This window comes from Canis lupus, chromosome 6 (genome assembly GCF_048164855.1).
Source record: "Canis lupus baileyi chromosome 6, mCanLup2.hap1, whole genome shotgun sequence".
Classification (NCBI taxonomy): domain Eukaryota; kingdom Metazoa; phylum Chordata; class Mammalia; order Carnivora; family Canidae; genus Canis; species Canis lupus.
This window is the reverse complement of record NC_132843.1, coordinates 7,629,497-7,648,865: the sequence shown is the minus strand read 5'-3', so window position 1 is coordinate 7,648,865 and position 19,369 is coordinate 7,629,497. Positions and strand designations below refer to the sequence as shown.

The following is a 19,369-nucleotide window of genomic DNA, read 5'->3' as shown; positions in this document are numbered from 1 at the left end:
TCCTTTGATGATTACTTATATTTCATTTCAAAAGCGTGCTGAATACGTGTCTCTTTGATACAATAATAGACAATAAGCCATCTGCTGGTTAGTATCTTCCTACCGCTGATGGTGTCAGAACACAGAGACCTCTCCACCATTCCTAGGGTAACTCAGCTGAGAAGAAAGTCCATCCCCAAACTAGCTAAATCACCATAGAACTGTGCCACCCCATTTCTCAGTCTCATGCATTCATTCTCCTCCATCAATCCATCCATTCAAACATCTACTGTTGAGTTTCTGTTATTTCCCAGTCCTGGACTCCACATAAGAGACCCTCTCTCCGGTGCAAATTTGACCTAATCTCAACAAGGTTACAGAGCCCTCATCTCTAACAGGCTTTCCTCAGTTGTGCAGTCAGAGAAATTCAATTCATCAGCTTGCCTTGACACCACCTATAATAAAGAACAGTGCCTTGGAGCACCTGAGTGGCCCAGTCAAGCGTCTGCCTTTGGCTCAGGTCATGATCTCAGGGTCTTGGGATCAAGCCCCACATAAGCTCCATGCTCAGTGGGGAGTCTACTTCTCCCTCTCCCTCTGCCCATCCCCCACTCCTGCTCTCTCTCTCTCTCTCTCTCTCAAATAAATAAATAAAATCTTTTTAAAAACCCCAAATCAAACAAAAACCAGTGCATTTTTTCATTGACTTAATCTTTGTAATTTTTTAAAAAGATTTTATTTATTTATTCATGCAAGAGGCAGAGACACAGGCAGAGGGAGAAGCAGGCTCCATGCAGGGAGCCTGATGTGGGACTCGATCCAGGGTCTCCAACATCACATCCTGGGTCAAAGGCAGGTGCTAAACTGCTGAGCCACCCAGGGATCCCCAATCTTTGTTATTTTTAAATGCAAGTAGCAGCCAATGCTCAGAAAAGCCCAAAAGCACATTCTTACACTGATTAATAAACAAACCTAATATTTATTTTACATATATGCCTGCTAAGTAATAAATCTGTATCATTAAATAGGAAAAAAACCCACAGAAACAGTATTTTTTTAAAAGACTTTATTTTTAAGTAATCCCTACACCCAGCATGGAGCTTTAACTTACAACCCCAAGATCTAGAGTCACATGTTCTTGTTGACTGACCCAGCTGGGTGCCCCCAGAAACAGTACTTTTATTTTATATTATTTTGCTTTTCATTTTAAAAAATATTGTATTTATTCTGTTATTCTAGAGAGAAAGGGAGGAAAGAAAAGAGTGTGAGGAGAGGGAGGGGCAAAGGGAGAGGGACAAGCCAACTCAGTGCTGAGCATGGAGCCCAAGGCAGGGCTTGATCTCATGACCCTGAGATCAGGACCTGAGCTGAAATCAAGAGTTGGATGCCCAACCAACTGAGCCACCCAGGTAACCCAGAAATAGTACTTTTAACAGTTGTCTTTGACCCTAAACAGGGTGTCACTTAATAAAAAAAAAATACTTCTCTGTTGTTAGATTCTTAGTTCAGAGAATCTTCTGAACATTCTTAGTTCAGAGAATTAGTGCTTATAAGCAGACAAAAGGACTGTCTGGATATGCTGCCTGGTGCTGTTCTCCCTTCTCACATCCAGAAACCCAGCGTGACATGTCAAAGACATGAGAAAAAGGAAGACATGAGCTAGATAGGATTCTGCTCATAGATTGTACAAGCATTGTCAGTTATCAGAAGAAGCTGTTTTATTTGGATGGGCTATTGGATTGCCCTAGGGAAATCTTCTGATTCTTTATTGATTTAATTTGGTCAGGGCATACACTGCTCTATGAACCACTGACTTCATTCTTATGAGGTAGGGCAATTAGTTAGAAAGAAAAGAAATGTACTATTTGAAAGAAAGACCATGAGAAGGGACACTCCTGTGCTTGAACTACTAACAATCCATTAGAAATCTCATAAAAAACAAAAAAGAGATCTCATAAAAGTTGGCGTTTTTTATATCTGAGCTGGGATGAAGTGTGGGAAGACAGGCACCTCTGTGTCATTGCTGCATACAAGGCCCTCCATTTTCTCACTCAAGCCTGTGAGGCCATTAACCCAATGTCCTCCAGCTCATTCCTCTTTCCGCCACATCCTGACCTCTGGAAAATTAGGTCAGTTAATACTTTAGGACATTTATCAAAATGATAGTTCTGAACTGATTTAGATGAGAAAGAATGCATATAATTTTAAAAGGTTTCTTTATCATGCATGATATATTTATCCATAGTCATAACTGAATGAGAAGAAGAAAGAGCATTCATCATCACGTGAGGAAAGAAATATTTTCTCCATTAGCAAAAAAGATATACATTCGGTTAGGTAAGCACCTAACTGCATATCAAAGAGACTTACACATCTTATTTCTTATCTTTCAGGAACTGCCCATTCTGAGTGGAAATCATGTAAATGAAACAGGAACTATGGCATAAAAGCAATAAACCAATTCATGAATATGCAGTGCCTTATTTACATCAAATTCAAGTCAAAAATGATTTAAGGCTAGGGATTAGGAATAACAGTCTATCTGGGGGTGAAACTAGTGAGGCTAGGGGTACAATTTCAATTCTACTCAAGAGGGAGAAGTTTTCAACTCTTTCTAATCAATACAGAATTTTCCTTAACTGTGTCCTAAAATAGCAAACTGTGATTTGAAATGATGACCTGAGAAAAGGGTCATTGTTTCTTCTTAGAACAAGGAAAAGTGTGCTCTTTTGCCCACAGAGGGCCTACACTTGCCCCTGGGGAACTCACCTGGCCTGTGCTCATAGACCAGAGGCTGAAGGCCTCAGGGCCTAATGTCTTAGGCTGGATTTGGGCACACTCGAGGTGAGCCCCAGAAGAAAAGTGAAGGAAGTAAAGTGGGAAAGACAGGAGGAGTTCAAACCACTACAGTGTGTACTATTGACTCAGCACTTGCTTAGGCTTATTGTAAGCAAGTCCCTGAAGCCCCATGCAGAGAGTAGCTCTAAATTGTCCTACAAAAGATGGGAGACTGGTTTATTCATTTATGACAAAGATTCCAAGACTACACAATGGGGAAAGGACATCCTCTTCAATAAGTGGTGCTTGGAAAACTGAGTAGCCACATGCAAAAGTAAATAAATAAATAAATAAATAAATAAATAAATAAATAAATCTGGATCATCTCACTACCAAATACAAAAATAAACCCAAAATGAATTACACACTTGAACATAAGACCTGAAACCATAAAACTTCCAGAAGAAAACAGAGGGTAAGTTCCTTGACATTGATCTTGGGGATAATTTTATGAATTTGACACCAAAAGCCAAAACAACAAAAGAAAAAAAAAAAAAAAACTACGTCAAACTAAAGAGCTTCTACACAGCAAAGGAAATTATCAACTAAATGAAAGGCAACCTACAGAATGAGAGAAAATACTTGCAAATCTTGGATCTGATAAGAGGTTACTATTCAAAATACATGAAGAACTCCTACAACTCGATAGCCAAAAAAGGAAATTTGAGGAAGTGAATAGACATTTTCCAAAGAAGACATACAGACGGCAAACAAACACAAGATGTTTAACATCATTTTTTTTTTTTTTTTTTTTTTAGAGGATTGGCACCTCTAATGTAGTTAATGGGCCGATCATCACTTTCACCTCAACAGTCACTGTGACTTAGAGCTCTTTTATGGTGATAAACATCAGGCTTTTTTTTTTTTTCCTTTTCCTTTTTAAAAATTTTTATTTATTTATGATAGTCACAGAGAGAGAGAGAGAGAGAGAGAGAGAGAGAGGCAGAGACACAGGCAGAGGGAGAAGCAGGCTCCATGCACCGGGAGCCTGACGTGGGATTCGATCCTGGGTCTCCAGGATCGCGCCCTGGGCCACAGGCAGGCACTAAACCGCTGCACCACCCAGGGATCCCCAAGATGTTTAACATCATTAAGCATCAGGGAGATGCAAATCAAAATCGTAAGATCACCTCAAACCTGTCAGAAGGACTATATCACACACAAAACACAAGAAATAACAAGAGTTGGTAAGGATGTGGAGAAAAGGGAGCCCTGATGCCCTGTTGGTAGGAGCATAAATTTTTGCAGCCACTATGGAAAATAGTATGAAGGTTCCTCAAAAAACTTAAAAATAAAACTATCAGGAGTTCACTTCTGGGTATATACCCGAAGGAAATGAAAACAGAACCTCAAAGAGGTATCTGCACTCCCATTTTTATTGCAGCATTATTTATGACAGTCAAGACATGGAAATAACCTAAGTATCTATCAGAAGATGAATGGATAATGAAGATGTCACACACACACACACACACACACACACACACACACAGACGAATATTATGCAGCCATAGAAAAGTAGGAAACTCTGCCACTTGCAACAACATGGAGCATTATGCTAATGGTATGTTAGACAGAGAAAGACAAACTGCATGACCTCACAAATATATGGAGCCTTAAAAAAACAAAGTCATAGAAACAGATTGGTAGTTGTCAGAAATGAGTGGGGTTGGGGGGGATGTGAAAGAAATGGATGAAAATGGTCGAAAGATACAAACTTCCAGTTATAAATAAATAAGTCCTAGGGATGTAACGTACAGCCTGCTGACTATAGTTAACAATACTGTGTTGTGTATTTGAAAGTTGTTAAGAAAGTAGATATTAAAAATTCCTATCACAAGAAAAAAATGTGTATGCCTGGGATGCATGTTAACCTTATCATAGTAACCATTACACTATATGTATAGATCGCAAATCATGATGTTATAAATCTAAAACTAATATAATGTTAAATGTCAATTATATCTCAGTAAAAGTTGGAGAAAAGAAAAGATAGGAGGCTGGGCATTATCAGTTTGGTCCCATCTTCTGTTTCTCCAGGGTTCTTCCTGAAGGCACTAAATCCCTTAAGCCTTGCAGCTACAGTGTCTCCACCTGAATGAGCTAGTGCAGCTTCAGTGGAAGTTCTAAGGTAAGAATCAGAGACAAAAAAAGTTGCTTGAGACAGGACACTGCAGCATGCATGGGAACTGTCCACTGCTCCTGCAGCCAAAACCGGAGGCAGGAGGTAGGATGTGCTATGGACACCATGCATGTCTGCTGGCTAATCTCCTGCAGCTGTCAGACCTACTCATGTCCAGACTGATCCACTCAGTTGGACTCACCCATCCCGGAGCAGTTACATGATGCCCCAGTGAATTCTCTGAATTCCAGATATGTGTCTCCCTGTCACATTATAGCAGCAACAGTGGCTCTTCGTGATCATCAGAACTGATTTCTCCTGCCAGTATAGGAATTCCTTCCTTGCCTGACAGTCTCCAGTTTTGACACCAAATTGCCCAGGCTGTAGACTCACTATAGTTTAGCTTCCATGGAACCCGTAATGTTCCCAAGTCAGAGCCATCTTCTGCAACCAGAATTTTCAATCCATTAGAACTTAGAGTCACAGGATGGATGGGTGCTGAAAGTGATGGTGAGAAGGTCAATCCTACTTTTGTTTCTTAGTTCCTGGACCCATGAAGTCTAGCTATCAGAGAAGCAGTGCTCCGTACCAGTGAGTAGTCCATTGCAGGTGCCCCATCCTGAAGGACATCCCCAGGTTCATGCCTCTTTGAGACCTTGAAGAAGCCATTCCAATGTTCTTACTCTTTCTAGGTAATGAGATATGTGGGAGAACCACTGTGATCCTGGTCATGTGCCCATTGTCATACTTACTTTGCCATAAAATGGACCCTTTCATGCAAGGCAATGTTATCTGGGATCCCATGCCTATAAATGAAGCACCCTATATGTACCCAGACCACTGTGCTTACAGATGTGCTTCAGGCATGGAATACAACCCCAAATCTAGGACAGTCATCAGGTTCAATAAGGACAGATCTCTTCTCCTTCCAGAGTTGACTGCGTCCAGTGTAATTTACCTCCCATCAAGTGGTTGGCAGTTCAAACACATCAAAAATAGAGCCCCTGATATTCTCCCTCAAACCTGCTTTCCCTCCAGCTTCCCCGTCATGATTTATAGCAACTCTATCCTTCTAAAGCTAAAAAATAAAGCTAACGACTTTGGGAGAAGCCCGGACTCCTCTCTTTTCCTCATGTTCTATAGCTGATGAACCAGCAAATCGTGTTGGGTCTGCCTTCAAAATATATCCAGAATATGTTTCTTCCCCATTGCTACCCCAAATTTACCTCTGTCAACTTTTTTTAAAAGCTTTTATTTATTTATTCATGAAAGACACAGAGATAGAGATAGAGATAGAGATAGATAGAGATAGAGATAGAGAGAGAGAGAGAGAGAGAGAGAGAGAGAGAAAGGCAGAGACACAGGCAGAGGGAGAAGCAGGCTCCATGCTGGGAGCCTGATGTCGGACTTGATCCCGGGTCTCTAGGATCACACCCTGGGCTGAAGGCAGCGCTAAACTGCTGAGCCACCTGGGCTGCCCACCTCTGTCAACTTTTATCTGGATTACTGGATTAGCTTTTGACTGGTCTCCCTAACTCTGTCTCTGGCCTCATGAAGTCTATCTTCAATCCATCATCTGGACCAATCCTGTTAAAACACAAATCACATCTTGTCATTCCTCAGTTCAAAACTTCCTGATGACTACCAGTGCCAATCAGAGAAAAAGTCAAAGTCCTTATAGGGCCCTTATCTCTTAATGTGATCTGAGGTCCCATGATCCTCTCTCCTAGTGTCCATGCCTTTGTGTGATCCCTTCCTTTTGAGTGTTGGTGGGAGCTGTGACTGGCTTCCAACCAAAGCATATAACAAGGATGTCAGATGACACTCTTGCAATTACATTTATGTAACTTCATGTTATACTCCCTCTGCTTGCAGACTCTCTCACTCTCCCGCTGACCTTGAATAATAAGCAAGCTGCCATATTGTGAACTTCCTATGGAGTAGGCCATCTGGTAGGCTTAAAGCTGAGGGTGGGCTCCACTGAGGCCCAAGAAGAAACCCTTACAGCTCTCATTCTTACAGTAGCAAGGGAATGAATTCCAACAACCTGAGTGAACTTGAATGTGGATCCCTCCCTAGCTGAACCTCCAGATGAGAACACCGCCCATCTGATACCTTCACTGCAGCCTGGTGAGACTTGGAAAGAACCTAGCAGACCTAGCAGAGAACCCAGTTAGGCTGAGCATGGACTCCTGACACAAGGAAACTGTGAGCTAATGAAAGGGTATTGTTTCAAGCCTCAAAGTTTGTGGCAATTTGTTATTAGCAGCAATACATGACAAATGTAGTCCTGTTTCTTTTCTGAACACATCTCCTCCTACTGTCCTCATCATCTGCTCTGCTTGAGCTACACAGGCCTCTTCATTGTGTCTCAGATGAGCCAGGCACATTCCCATCACAAGGCCTTTGCATTTGCTATGTTCCTCAGCTTGAGATGTTCTTTCCTAGGATACACACATGGCTTTGTGCCCTCATTCAGTTCTTGTTTTCACATAAAAGGAATCTTCTTAGTAGGCCTTCCCTAGCCAGCTTATCTAAAATTTCATCACTCTCCCTCATTTTATAACTTCCTTCCCTGCTTTTTTTTTCTCCTTGGATTTCACCATCTTATAACTTACTATATACTTTAATCATCTACCCTACTTATTGTCTTTTCTCTCTCACTAGAGTGATGGCTCCATGAGGACTGGGAGTTTTGTGGCTTTGCTATATTTATTCCACAGTGAATCCAGTCTGTGTGATTGTGATTCCTTCCTGCCACACTGAATCACTCTGCAGCAGGCACAGAATGAGAATATATTTGGGTTTAGCCAGAGTTGGAGTATGATGAGGAGACAGAGCAAGCAGCAGGAGGGCTGTGTGTGTTCTGGGGAAAGGCTACACCGTGAGATCAAGTCTAGGAGAGAAGTGGGGACATTCAGGAAGTGGTGGGTGATTTGAGGTCTCATTAAAATCTGAGAGCTCCTGGGCTGGGCTTACTAGATATTCAGGAGACTGGGAAGTTATATCTGGAGAGATGTTTGAAATTGAGAAGCTGGGAATGTGCTTGGTAATAACAAGGTCTGGGGTGTGGCTTTGTGAGTGGGTGCCTGAAATGAGGTGGAATAAGAGATTAGTGGCTGCAAATGATTTAGGAACTGAGAGATTAGTGTGTTAGATGGACAATTTATTAAATTACGAAGTCTCCAAGAATGGTGGTAAGGTTGTCAGCAAAGTGACTCAAGTGTTCAAGTCATTAAGGAGTAAAGGAACACAGCAGAGAGATCAGCAATTCACAGCTGTGATCTTGGATGTTTGTAAGAGGGAAAAATCACCTTTGCCTAAAAGCTGAGGAAAACAGGAGGCTTGTAGGGGTGGCCAGGTTTTTGTTAGATCAGAGACTGGAGAGCTACTACCCTTGGGCCACATCTAGCCTGTCCCTGATTTTGTAAAGAAAGTTTTATTGGAACACTTTGTTTATGTATCTTTGATGGCTGCTTTTGCACCAGAATGGCTAAGTTTAGTAGTTGCAACAAAGGCTATGTGGCCTGCAAAGCCTAAAATAGGTATTACCTGGTCTGACAGAGGAAATGTTTGAGGACCTGGGTTAGAGCAAGAAGAATGTTCAGGCAAGAGGTTGAAGAATCACTGGGACTTTGTTGGGATGGACTCTGAATTTCAAAGGGACCTTTAGGAATGATCTGGGAGGAGGAAGAAGGGTGGAAGGTGAGGGCACATTAGGGCAATGTGGCCACGGATGGCCATCTTGAGGCTTGGGCTTCTGATGGTGATGGAGGCAGCCAGGATGGTGAGAGGCGTGATGAGTCAGAACCTTAGGACACCCCAGACTGGGGGAGCTCCCCATGCATAGAGATGCTGCCCCAGCTACGGGAGCCAACAGCAACTGAAGACCTTGGAAGGTTGATTTGCCCTCGGCTGATGCAGAGGAACATGCAGTAGTGCATGTCTTTGGGGTCTGGGCTTGCAGGCATCTGGTCTGGGGTCAGCTCCCAGAGGACAGGCACTGCCTAATTCCTGAATGTGTTCCTGGAGTACAGAGGAAGGGGGTAAGGGGAGAGAGGGAGCAAGGCAGGCACTCAAACCAACAAGCCATGTAAATAAAAGTTAAAATGACAACTCTGGGTTACATATATTAGTTCTAGGTGCTCATAAGCTAGATAAAATATTAGCAAGCTTTTCGTATTAAAAAGTCTCTTTATGACCTTAGACAATCAAAGTAAGAAATCTTATAATCATCAGGCCTGTTCTGAGACCTAAAAATCCATGGCTCAATGACAGTGAGACAGATACTCTGTGTGTCTTATTCTCCTTTAATGCATTATCCTTCTAATCAACTACCTGTAGTCCTAAACAGTGATTGGGGCGCTCCTTTAAAATTTACCCACACTCTTAACTGTGTCAGAATGCTTGTAGGATAAATGAGTAACACATGGCCGCTGGCTAGCCCTGGTATTCCTGCTCTCCTGCTGTTAACTACAACTTTACCTGTCTCAGCCACAGGCAACCTTTCCCACCTTCCATCAGAATAATGAAGGGGAAGGCAGCGCTGCTCCTGTCTCAGCCCCACTGTGCTAAGATCCACACTCTACTGCTTCCCATGAGGGTACACAGTTTTGTTACACCCCCAGAGAAACTTAACCCAAATTCCCAGTAGGAAACCGCCAATTCTAGAACACTCCACCAGTTAATGACTGCAGTTTAATACATTTCCTTTTCATAAGAGTAGAACAGCCCCCTCCCTTCCCTTGTAGTCTGGAAGCTGCCTGCTGGATTCACATACTGTTAAATATTTCTTAACTCTGCTGCCTTTAGCAAAGGTCTCTCCCCTATAAACTTGATCAGAGTAAATGGCCGAGACTCCAACAGGAAAAATAAAAACAAGATTCTGAAAAGATTTGATACCAATTTGCAGCAGAGTTAATCTGGTTTGGTCATAGATATTGGGGGATGGTTTGTTTGTTTTGTTTTGTCTTTAATTTGAAAAAGAGAGAGAGAGCAAGAGAGCACAAGCAAGGGGAGAGGAGAGGGAGCCTGATGTGGGGTTTGATCCCAGGACCCTGGGATCACCACCTGAGCCGAAGGCAGATGCCTAACCAACAGAGCCACCCAGGCTCCCCTATCATAAATATTCTGCAGGGGGAGGAAAAAAACTAATTCAAAGGTGGGGAGTGAAGTAACTCTGATAGCCAAAAGTTCTGAGAATCTAAAATGACATCGAAAAATCATATTTGTAAATGTACCCAGAGGCTATTGAATGATGGGCACCCATAGGAGCAGGGCCCCAGGCATTTGCCTGTGCCTCGGGCTGCTTGTGTTGATTGGCCAAAAATAGCAACAGCAAGTTTTCACCTAGGCTTCTACCATCATTCCCCCCAGCTACAAATGTAACTCCCAACCTAAGGATCAAAGTGATTCCCTTCGAGAATGTCTTCCATCCCATTTGTGGGCAAGTCTGCATTTTGCAGCAGTGCAGTCTGTTCTCTTAGGAGCCAATGAATTTCTGTTAGCATCCTTATAGCTGCTGTGTCTTGGGTTTTCATATTTACCTTTCTTTACTTCCTCTTGTCTCTGTGCTTTATCTTTCCTGCCCATTTCTACCTGTTCCTCTGGGCTTTGGAAAGCCAAGGGAGGAGCAATTAATTCTGATATGAAAGCTCTTGGGCAGACTTGACAGTATGTATAATATTTGAGGGAAAGACTGAGGGAAAGACTTTGTAGCTAAAGCAAAGCACATGTCCAACCTTGGGTCCAACTGTGAACCTTTATCCTAGAGGCAGTGGTCAGCCATAAAAGATTCAATGCCAGTGACATAACTAGGTTGATGCTATAGAAATATCTTTGTATTACAGAAGTCTTCAATAGTTTATCTATGGTTGCATAACAACTCATTCCAAAATTTAGACCTCACATAACAAAGTTTAGGGGTTTCTGTGGGTGAGGAATCCAGCATGGATAGCTGAATGCCTCCTTCAAAGTCTCTCTCAAGGCTGCAATTAAGGTGTCAGCTAGGATGGCAGTCTTCTCAAGACTCAACTAGGGAAGGATCCAGTTCCAAGGTAACTCAAATGGTTGTTGGCAGGACTCCTTTCTTCCCTGGCTATTGCTACCTCAGTCCCTTGACACTTCTCTCTGGGCTTTTTTGTGGGATGCCCATTTTCTGTAGGCTTCTCCACAGAGCAGCTCACTATATGCCAACTGGTTCCATCAGCATGAGCAAATGAGGGTGCAAGTAAGAGTGAAATTGGAGTCTTTTTGTAACCTAATCTCACAAAGGACATCTTATTATTTTTTGTGTGTTCTGTTCATTAGTAGGAAGTCACTTGGTCCAGCCCCTCTTCAAAGGGAAGATATTACAAAGGACATGAATACCAAGAGGTAGAAATCACTGGAACTCATCAAAAAATAGGAGGGGAATCAGGAGGCAACATTATCTATAATCCAAGAAGAAGAGGATTTCAAAAAATGAGAAGTCATATATGGCACAGCAGTATCAATACCCTCCAAAGTTTGCCAGAAACCCACCTATAGTTGAACAAGTTGGGTGTATTATTTCCTGCAGGAGGGAAGGCACACACCATAAGAACCATGAAGTCTCTCGGTAAAATGGTGTTGGAAGCTACTATGAGATCGGGGCTTTGGATGAGTGATTGGGGTGGGGGGAGTCTAAGGAAGCTTCTAAGGAAGCAGGGGCTCACTGGTAACTGGGTATTGCAGCGACAGTTCTGTGATTGGGTATCTCAGTAAATCTTATTGAAAGGGAAGGAAAACCAGAAAGAAAATAAAGCTGTAATTGGTTAACAATAAGCAGTCACTTGTTTTGGCTGAGAAGAGAGGGTGTTTCATATTTTATGATGGCACAGTGATCTTGCTATTGTCTGTTATCAAACAAAATTATGAAGTGGCCTTGTTTTGGCTCATTTTACCATGGTCTAAGGGTAGCCTTCTCTGAGGTTACTGGTCTGTGAGGATGTTTATGTTTAATAGAATAACATAACCTAGCCCTGAGGGACCAATCAGCTTCAGAATGCCAAGGGAAGACAAGAGTGGTTAAGAACATGACTCTGGAACCAGACTACCTGAATTCAAGTCTGACTTCACTGCTCACTAGCTCTGTGTCCTGGGCCCATTGGTAAACCTCCCTATACCTTACTTTTCCCACTTTAGAGTAGAAACTATAATAGTATCTATCTCATTGGCTTGTTATGAGGACTCATGAGTTAATATACTTGTGTGTAGAATCAAACTAGCATGTGAGAACTATGTGCATGTTGATTATCATTATCATCTGTGACCCCTGAAGGAGCAATCTTGTTAGAGTGGTAGAAGGCAGAAGCCAGACTGCAATGACCAAAGATAAATAGGAGTTGATGAAGTAAGGTCTGTATGTGCTAAACAGCCCCTCAAGAGGGATCATGACAGGAAGATCTGGAAATCCTGCAGAGAGAGGAAGGGAACTGGTTTATTCAAGGTCAGTATAGAGCAGTGCCTTTCAAAGATAGTTAGAAATGCAAAATCTCATGCCCTCCAGGTGACTCTTTTTTTCCAATTGCTGAAGTATAATTGACATACATCAAATTGCACCTATTTAAAACATACAATTTGGTAAGTTTTGACATAAGCACGCACTATGAAACCATCATCACAGTCAAGAATGAATATTTTCATTACCCCTTGGTAATCCCTCCCTCCTGCCCCCCCCACCACCCTCACAGTCCCCAGGTGGTTCTGATGCTGACATGTGAGATCCGCAGGGGTTGTGAAACAAATTCTGTCATTAAAAGGACCTAGAGGGGGACGCCTGGGTGGCTCTGTGGTTGAGTGTCTGCCTTTGGCTCAGGATGTGATCCCAGGGTCCTGGGATCGAGTCCCACATTGGGCTCCCTGCATGGAACCTGCTTCTCCCTGCCTCTCTGTGTCTCTCCTAAATAAATAAAATATTAAAAACAGAAGATCTAGAGTCATGGCTCAAAAAGCAGTAAGAAAGATGAAATCCTAACAACTAATAAAGGGAGGAAATGGGAGCTAAGTGACAAGATCAGTGTCTGGGAAAGGCTGAGGAGGCCTGCCAGCCCCAAGGCTGAGAACAGGGCCCTTGCTGAGCTCTTTCACGTAGAGGGAGCAGTGAGGACATACAAGGGCTGCTCTGTGGCCCAGGGCCTCGCTGAGGGGGCGAATCCCCCAAGGCCCAGGCTGTGCGCCCCGACTCGCACCCGGCCCCGAGCGTCCTCCCTGAGCGCGTGCCGGCGAGCCAGTGGACCAAACAACCAGTTCGCCTACTTGTCCACCAGGCTTTTTCAACCCGGGCACCTTTGACGGTTGCGGGGGGTGATTCCCCGCGGGGGGCTGTCCTCCACGCTGTTGGAGGCTGAGCAGCATCTCTGGCCTCCGCCGCTAGATGCCCGGAGCACCGCCTTCCCAGCGGGAGGACCGCAAAGCCTTCCCGTGGCTTCCCGCGGCTGGAGGGGGAAGGAGAGCATCACCCTGGTGGAGACTCTTGAATATTGACTTCCCGGGAATTCCATAAAATTTGTATCATAAAAAGTATCGTGACAAGGATCTAATTCAGGTCAAGAAAAGAAGAAAAATGTTTAACCCTGGGAACACTTCCTAAATCCCAGGAAACCCCCTTACAGTGTTTTTTTCCTTTTTTTTTTTTTGGTTTTATTTATTTATTCAAGAGACACACAGAGAGAGACAGAGACACAGGCAGAGGGAGAAGCAGGTTCCCTGCGGGGAGCCTGATGAGGGACTCGATCAGGACCTGAGCCAAACGCAGATGCTCAACCTCTGAGCCACCCAGGCATCTCCCCATAGTTTTCTAAGCGGCTTTCTTTCTTTCCCCTCCCAACTTGGTCCTTCCCTAGTACCTGGTGCTGTATCCCCACATTCCGACCATCAATTCCTGCTAACAGCAAAGGAAAACAGAACCAGAGTCGTGAAGCTTTAGGAATGGGAAGGCCTCAAGAAGTTGGTATTTTGAAATAGGGTGCCCATTAGGTTCCTCAAACTGAGCTCCGCAGGTACCGCTCACTTTATCTCCTCCTAATGCCTGCCGTGTATGATCTATAACCATCTGTTCTCAGGAACTGAAGACGGTAAATCACTTCTGCACATTTGTTATGAGATAAAATGTTTCCCATCTTGACTTCATGTGGACAAGTTCTGAAAGTGACAAAGTCAGGAAACACTGATTCATGCTCCGTCTCTCCGAGCTAATCTAGATCTTTACAATCCTAAGTGTTTCTCCCTCCTTCTCCTAGATCCAGTCTTGGTTTAAATAGAGTCATTTTCTTCCTTATTATAATATGATATATGGTGTTCATTTCGCAAGACTAATTCAATGAACTATTTGCTCAATGGCCTATTCAAATGGAGGAACGGCCTGTTACCCTAAGCCTCCTTCTGATTGCTCCGAGTCCGAGCATCCCTCCTACCAGCACCACCCGCTGCTCCCACTGCTTGGCCCTCCCCAGCTGCAGGCAGGTTGCTGTCTTTCTCCTTTGCAGCCCTTCTTCCCACTTCTTCCTTTTCTTCTTTATTCTCAATCTACTTCACGCTGACATTCTCCTTTGATCCTTTTATGCTTTATAGACCCTTTGTCTCTGTTCTTATACTCAGCTTCTGTCTGTGTTATGTGCTTCAATTTCAAATCACCGGGAACATAAGCTACATATCACTGTTTTCCTCCTTTAGTCACAAAAGCAAAGAAAAAATAAAAAGGAACTCATCTTTCTGCCTGAGTGAAGCCTTATTCATGCAGTTAGTCTGCAGGTCTGTTGCTCAACACCAGCTGGAGTGAACACTGGACACGATCGTCTTAATGAGGGAACTTCTGATGCAAATGAAAAGCATATGCTTGCGGGGAAAATAGCCTGGAAAAATATGGTAAGATACCCATCAGGAGGAAAATCAAACTTAATAACGATACCCTCATTGAGTTGATATCATAACAATACTCAGCTTTCCATAGAATGTTAGAATTTGTCCTTGATATGATGACTCTGGAGTTCTTTTTAATTTTGAATGTGTCTAACACAAATGGGAAATATCTTTGATTTTGGTCATTAATAAGCAACAAGAGATTCAGCTAGCTGAAGTCGAAGAGCTCATCGGCAAGATTGCCCCTAGAAGTCAGCCCCATGGTGAAGGATCCTGCCATTCTGTGCAGGTCGCTGTGTATATACCCATCTGTTTCTTTCTCTCATTGCTATGAGGAGCATCCTTAGCTGTGGAAGGTATAAACTATCTAAAACAGAGAAATGAACACATAACCAGAAATGTGAGTATACATATAATAGCAGCTTAACAAATGTTATGGACCAGTTTGGAGAACAATGATCCACTATTCATTCCTAAAGCATCACAATCTCTCCCACTGGCCCTGTTCTCTTTTGAACTCTTTTATCGACTTGTCACTGTCCCTGATTACATATGCAGCCTGCAGAACCCAGAAGGAAAAATACTCCAGGTTCTGACTCCTGACTACCAAAAAATCTTTTCAAAACAAAACCAAACCACAAAAAACCCACTTATTTATCTCTTCTGACCCCAGGGAAAGCTGAGAGTTTGACAGACAAGCAAGCTTAGAGAGAGGCAAATGTGCTTTGCCTAAGAGGGAAAGGTGATGGCAACATTTGCAAATAGGGAAATGTGGGCTGCGGTCTATCAGAGAGCCATAAGTAAAATGTGGAGACTTTATTAATTCCTCCTGAGTAGATATTTCACAATGTGGCCTCAGTATTTCATTTGATATGAATTCCCTGAATAACAAATATATTCGGGGGGAGGAGCAAGATGGCGGAAGAGCAGGGTCCCCAAATCACCTGTCTCCACCAAATTACCTAGAAAACCTTCCAATCATCCTGAAAATCTATGAATTCGGCCTGAGAATTAAAGAGAGACCACCTGGAATGCAACAGTGAGAAGAGTTCGCGCTTCTATCCAGGTAGGAAGACGGGGAAAAAGAAATAAAGGAACAAAGGCCTCCAAGGGGGAGGGGCCCCGCGAGGAGCCGGGCTGAGGCCGGGGCGAGTGTCCCCAGGACAGGAGAGCCCCGTCCCGGAGGAGCAGGAGCTGCACCGACCTTCCCGGGGGAAAGGGGCTCGCGGGGAGGTGGAGCAGGACCCAGGAGGGCGGGGATGCCCTCGGGCTCCCGGGGACACTAACGGACACCTGCGCCCCGGGAGAGTGCGCCGAGCTCCCTAAGGGCTGCAGCGCGCACGGCGGGACCCGGAGCAGCTCGGAGGGGCTCGGGGGCGGCTCCGCGGAGGGGGCTGCGCGGCCCCGGGAGCAGCTCGGGGGGCTCGGGCGGCAGCTCCGCGGAGGGGGCTGCGGGGCGGGAGCGCGAATCCACCAGCGCAGGCCCCGGAGCACAGGGCGCCGGGACACAGCCCAGGATCCGGCCTACCCCCAGGACAGGCAGAGGCCGGGAGGGCCCAGGACAGCGAGGACGCTCCTGCCCCAGCTGAGCAGATCAGTGGCCCCGCCCCGGAGCCTCCAGGCCCTGCAGACGGAGTTCCTGCCGGAGCTGAATCCAGGTTTCCAGAGCTGCCCCGCCACTGGGGCTGTTCCTCCTGCGGCCTCAGGGGGTAAACAACCCCCACTGAGCCCTGCACCAGGCAGGGGCACAGCAGCTCCCCCAACTGCTAACACCTGAAAATCAGCACAACAGGCCCCTCCCCCAGAAGACCAGCTAGACTGACAACTTCCAGGAGAAGCCAAGGGACTTAAAGTACACAGAATCAGAAGATACTCCCCGGTGGTTCTTTTTTTTTTTGTTTTGTTTTGTTTTGTTTTGTTTTGCTTTTTGATTTGTTTCCTTCCCCCACCCCCTTTTTTTCTCCTTTCTTTTTCTTTCTCTTTTTCTTCCTTTTTTTTTCTTTTTTTCTTCCCTTTTTTTTCTCTTTCTCTTTTCTTTCCTTCTTTCTCTCCTCTCTTTTTCTCTTTTTCCCAATACAACTTGCTTTTGGCCACTCTGCACTGAGCAAAATGACTAGAAGGAAAACCTCACCTCAAAATAAAGAATCAGAAACAGTCCTCTCTCCCACAGAGTTACAAAATCTGGATTACAATTCAATGTCAGAAAGCCAATTCAGAAGCACTATTATACAGCTACTGGTGGCTCTAGAAAAAAGTATAAAGGACTCAAGAGACTTCATGACTGCAGAATTTAGAGCTAATCAGGCAGAAATTAAAAATCAATTGAATGAGATGCAATCCAAACTAGAAGTCCTAACGACGAGGGTTAACGAGGTGGAAGAACGAGTGAGTGACCTAGAAGACAAGTTGATAGCAAAGAGGGAAACTGAGGAAAAAAGAGACAAACAATTAAAAGACCATGAGGATAGATTAAGGGAAATAAACGACAGCCTGAGAAAGAAAAACCTACGTTTAATTGGGGTTCCCGAGGGCGCCGAAAGGGACAGAGGGCCAGAATATGTATTTGAACAAATTCTAGCTGAAAACTTTCCTAATCTGGGAAGGGAAACAGGCATTCAGATCCAGGAAATAGAGAGATCCCCCCTAAAATCAATAAAAACCGTTCAACACCTCGACATTTAATAGTGAAGCTTGCAAATTCCAAAGATAAAGAGAAGATCCTTAAAGCAGCAAGAGACAAGAAATCCCTGACTTTTATGGGGAGGAGTATTAGGGTAACAGCAGACCTCTCCACAGAGACCTGGCAGGCCAGAAAGGGCTGGCAGGATATATTCAGGGTCCTAAATGAGAAGAACATGCAACCAAGAATACTTTATCCAGCAAGGCTCTCATTCAAAATAGAAGGAGAGATAAAGAGCTTCCAAGACAGGCAGCAACTAAAAGAATATGTGACCTCCAAACCAGCTCTGCAAGAAATTTTAAGGGGGACTATTAAAATTCCCCTTTAAGAAGAAGTTCAGTGGAACAGTCCACAAAAACAAGGACTGAATAGATATCATGATGACACTAAACTCATATCTCTCAATAGTAACTCTGAATGTGAACGGGCTTAATGACCCCATCAAAAGGCGCAGGGTTTCAGACTGGATAAAAAAAGCAGGACCCATCTATTTGCTGTCTACAAGAGACTCATTTTAGACAGAAGGACACCTACAGCCTGAAAATAAAAGGTTGGAGAACCATTTACCATTCGAATGGTCCTCAAAAGAAAGCAGGGGTAGCCATCCTTATATCAGATAAACTAAAATTTACCCCAAAGACTGTAGTGAGAGATGAAGAGGGACACTATCTCATACTTAAAGGATCTATTCAACAAGAGGACTTAACAATCCTCAATATATATGCCCCGAATGTGGGAGCTGCCAAATATATCAATCATTAACCAAAGTGAAGAAATACTTAGATAATAATACACTTATACTTGGTGACTTCAATCTAGCTCTTTCTATACTCGATAGGTCTTCTAAGCACAACATCTCCAAAGAAACGAGAGCTTTAAATGATACACTGGACCAGATGGATTTCACAGATATCTACAGAACTTTACATCCAAACTCAACTGAATACACATTCTTCTCAAGCGCACATGGAACTTTCTCCAGAATAGACCACATATTGGGTCACAAATCGGGTCTGAACCGATACCAAAAGATTGGGATTGTCCCCTGCATATTCTCAGACCATAATGCCTTGAAATTAGAACTAAATCACAACAAGAAGTTTGGAAGGACCTCAAACACGTGGAGGTTAAGGACCATCCTGCTAAAAGATAAAAGGGTCAACCAGGAAATTAAGGAAGAATTAAAAAGATTCATGGAAACTAATGAGAATGAAGATACAACCATTCAAAATCTTTGGGATGCAGCCAAAGCAGTCCTAAGGGGGAAATACATCGCAATACAAGCATCCATTCAAAAACTGGAAAGAGCTCAAATACAAAAGCTAACCTTACACATAAAGGAGCTAGAGAAAAAACAGCAAATAGATCCTACACCCAAGAGAAGAAGGGAGTTAATAAAGATTCGAGCAGAACTCAATGAAATCGAGACCAGAAGAACTGTGGAACAGATCAACAGAACCAGGAGTTGGTTCTTTGAAAGAATTAATAAGATAGATAAACCATTAGCCAGCCTTATTAAAAAGAAGAGAGAGAAGACTCAAATTAATAAAATCATGAATGAGAAAGGAGAGATCACTACCAACACCAAGGAAATACAAACGATTTTAAAAACATATTATGAACAGCTATACGCCAATAAATTAGGCAATCTAGAAGAAATGGACGCATTCCTGGAAAGCCACAAACTACCAAAACTGGAACAGGAAGAAATAGAAAACCTGAACAGGCCAATAACCAGGGAGGAAATTGAAGCAGTCATCAAATACCTCCCAAGACACAAGAGTCCAGGGCCAGATGGCTTCCCAGGGGAATTTTATCAAACGTTTAAAGAAGAAACCATACCTATTCTCCTAAAGCTGTTTGGAAAGATA

General features: G+C 43.6%; 1 long non-coding RNA gene across 1 annotated transcript in view; it reads left to right on the top strand.

Moving 5' to 3' along the window:
• LOC140634969 (uncharacterized) overlaps nt 1-2,526 on the top strand; it is a 76,928-nt gene extending 74,402 nt beyond the window's left edge. The window contains exon 14 of the long non-coding RNA XR_012032297.1: nt 2,373-2,526. This is a non-coding gene — a long non-coding RNA (uncharacterized lncRNA). The remainder of the gene's footprint in view (nt 1-2,372) is intronic.
• Nucleotides 2,527-19,369: the final 16,843 nt, after the last annotated feature.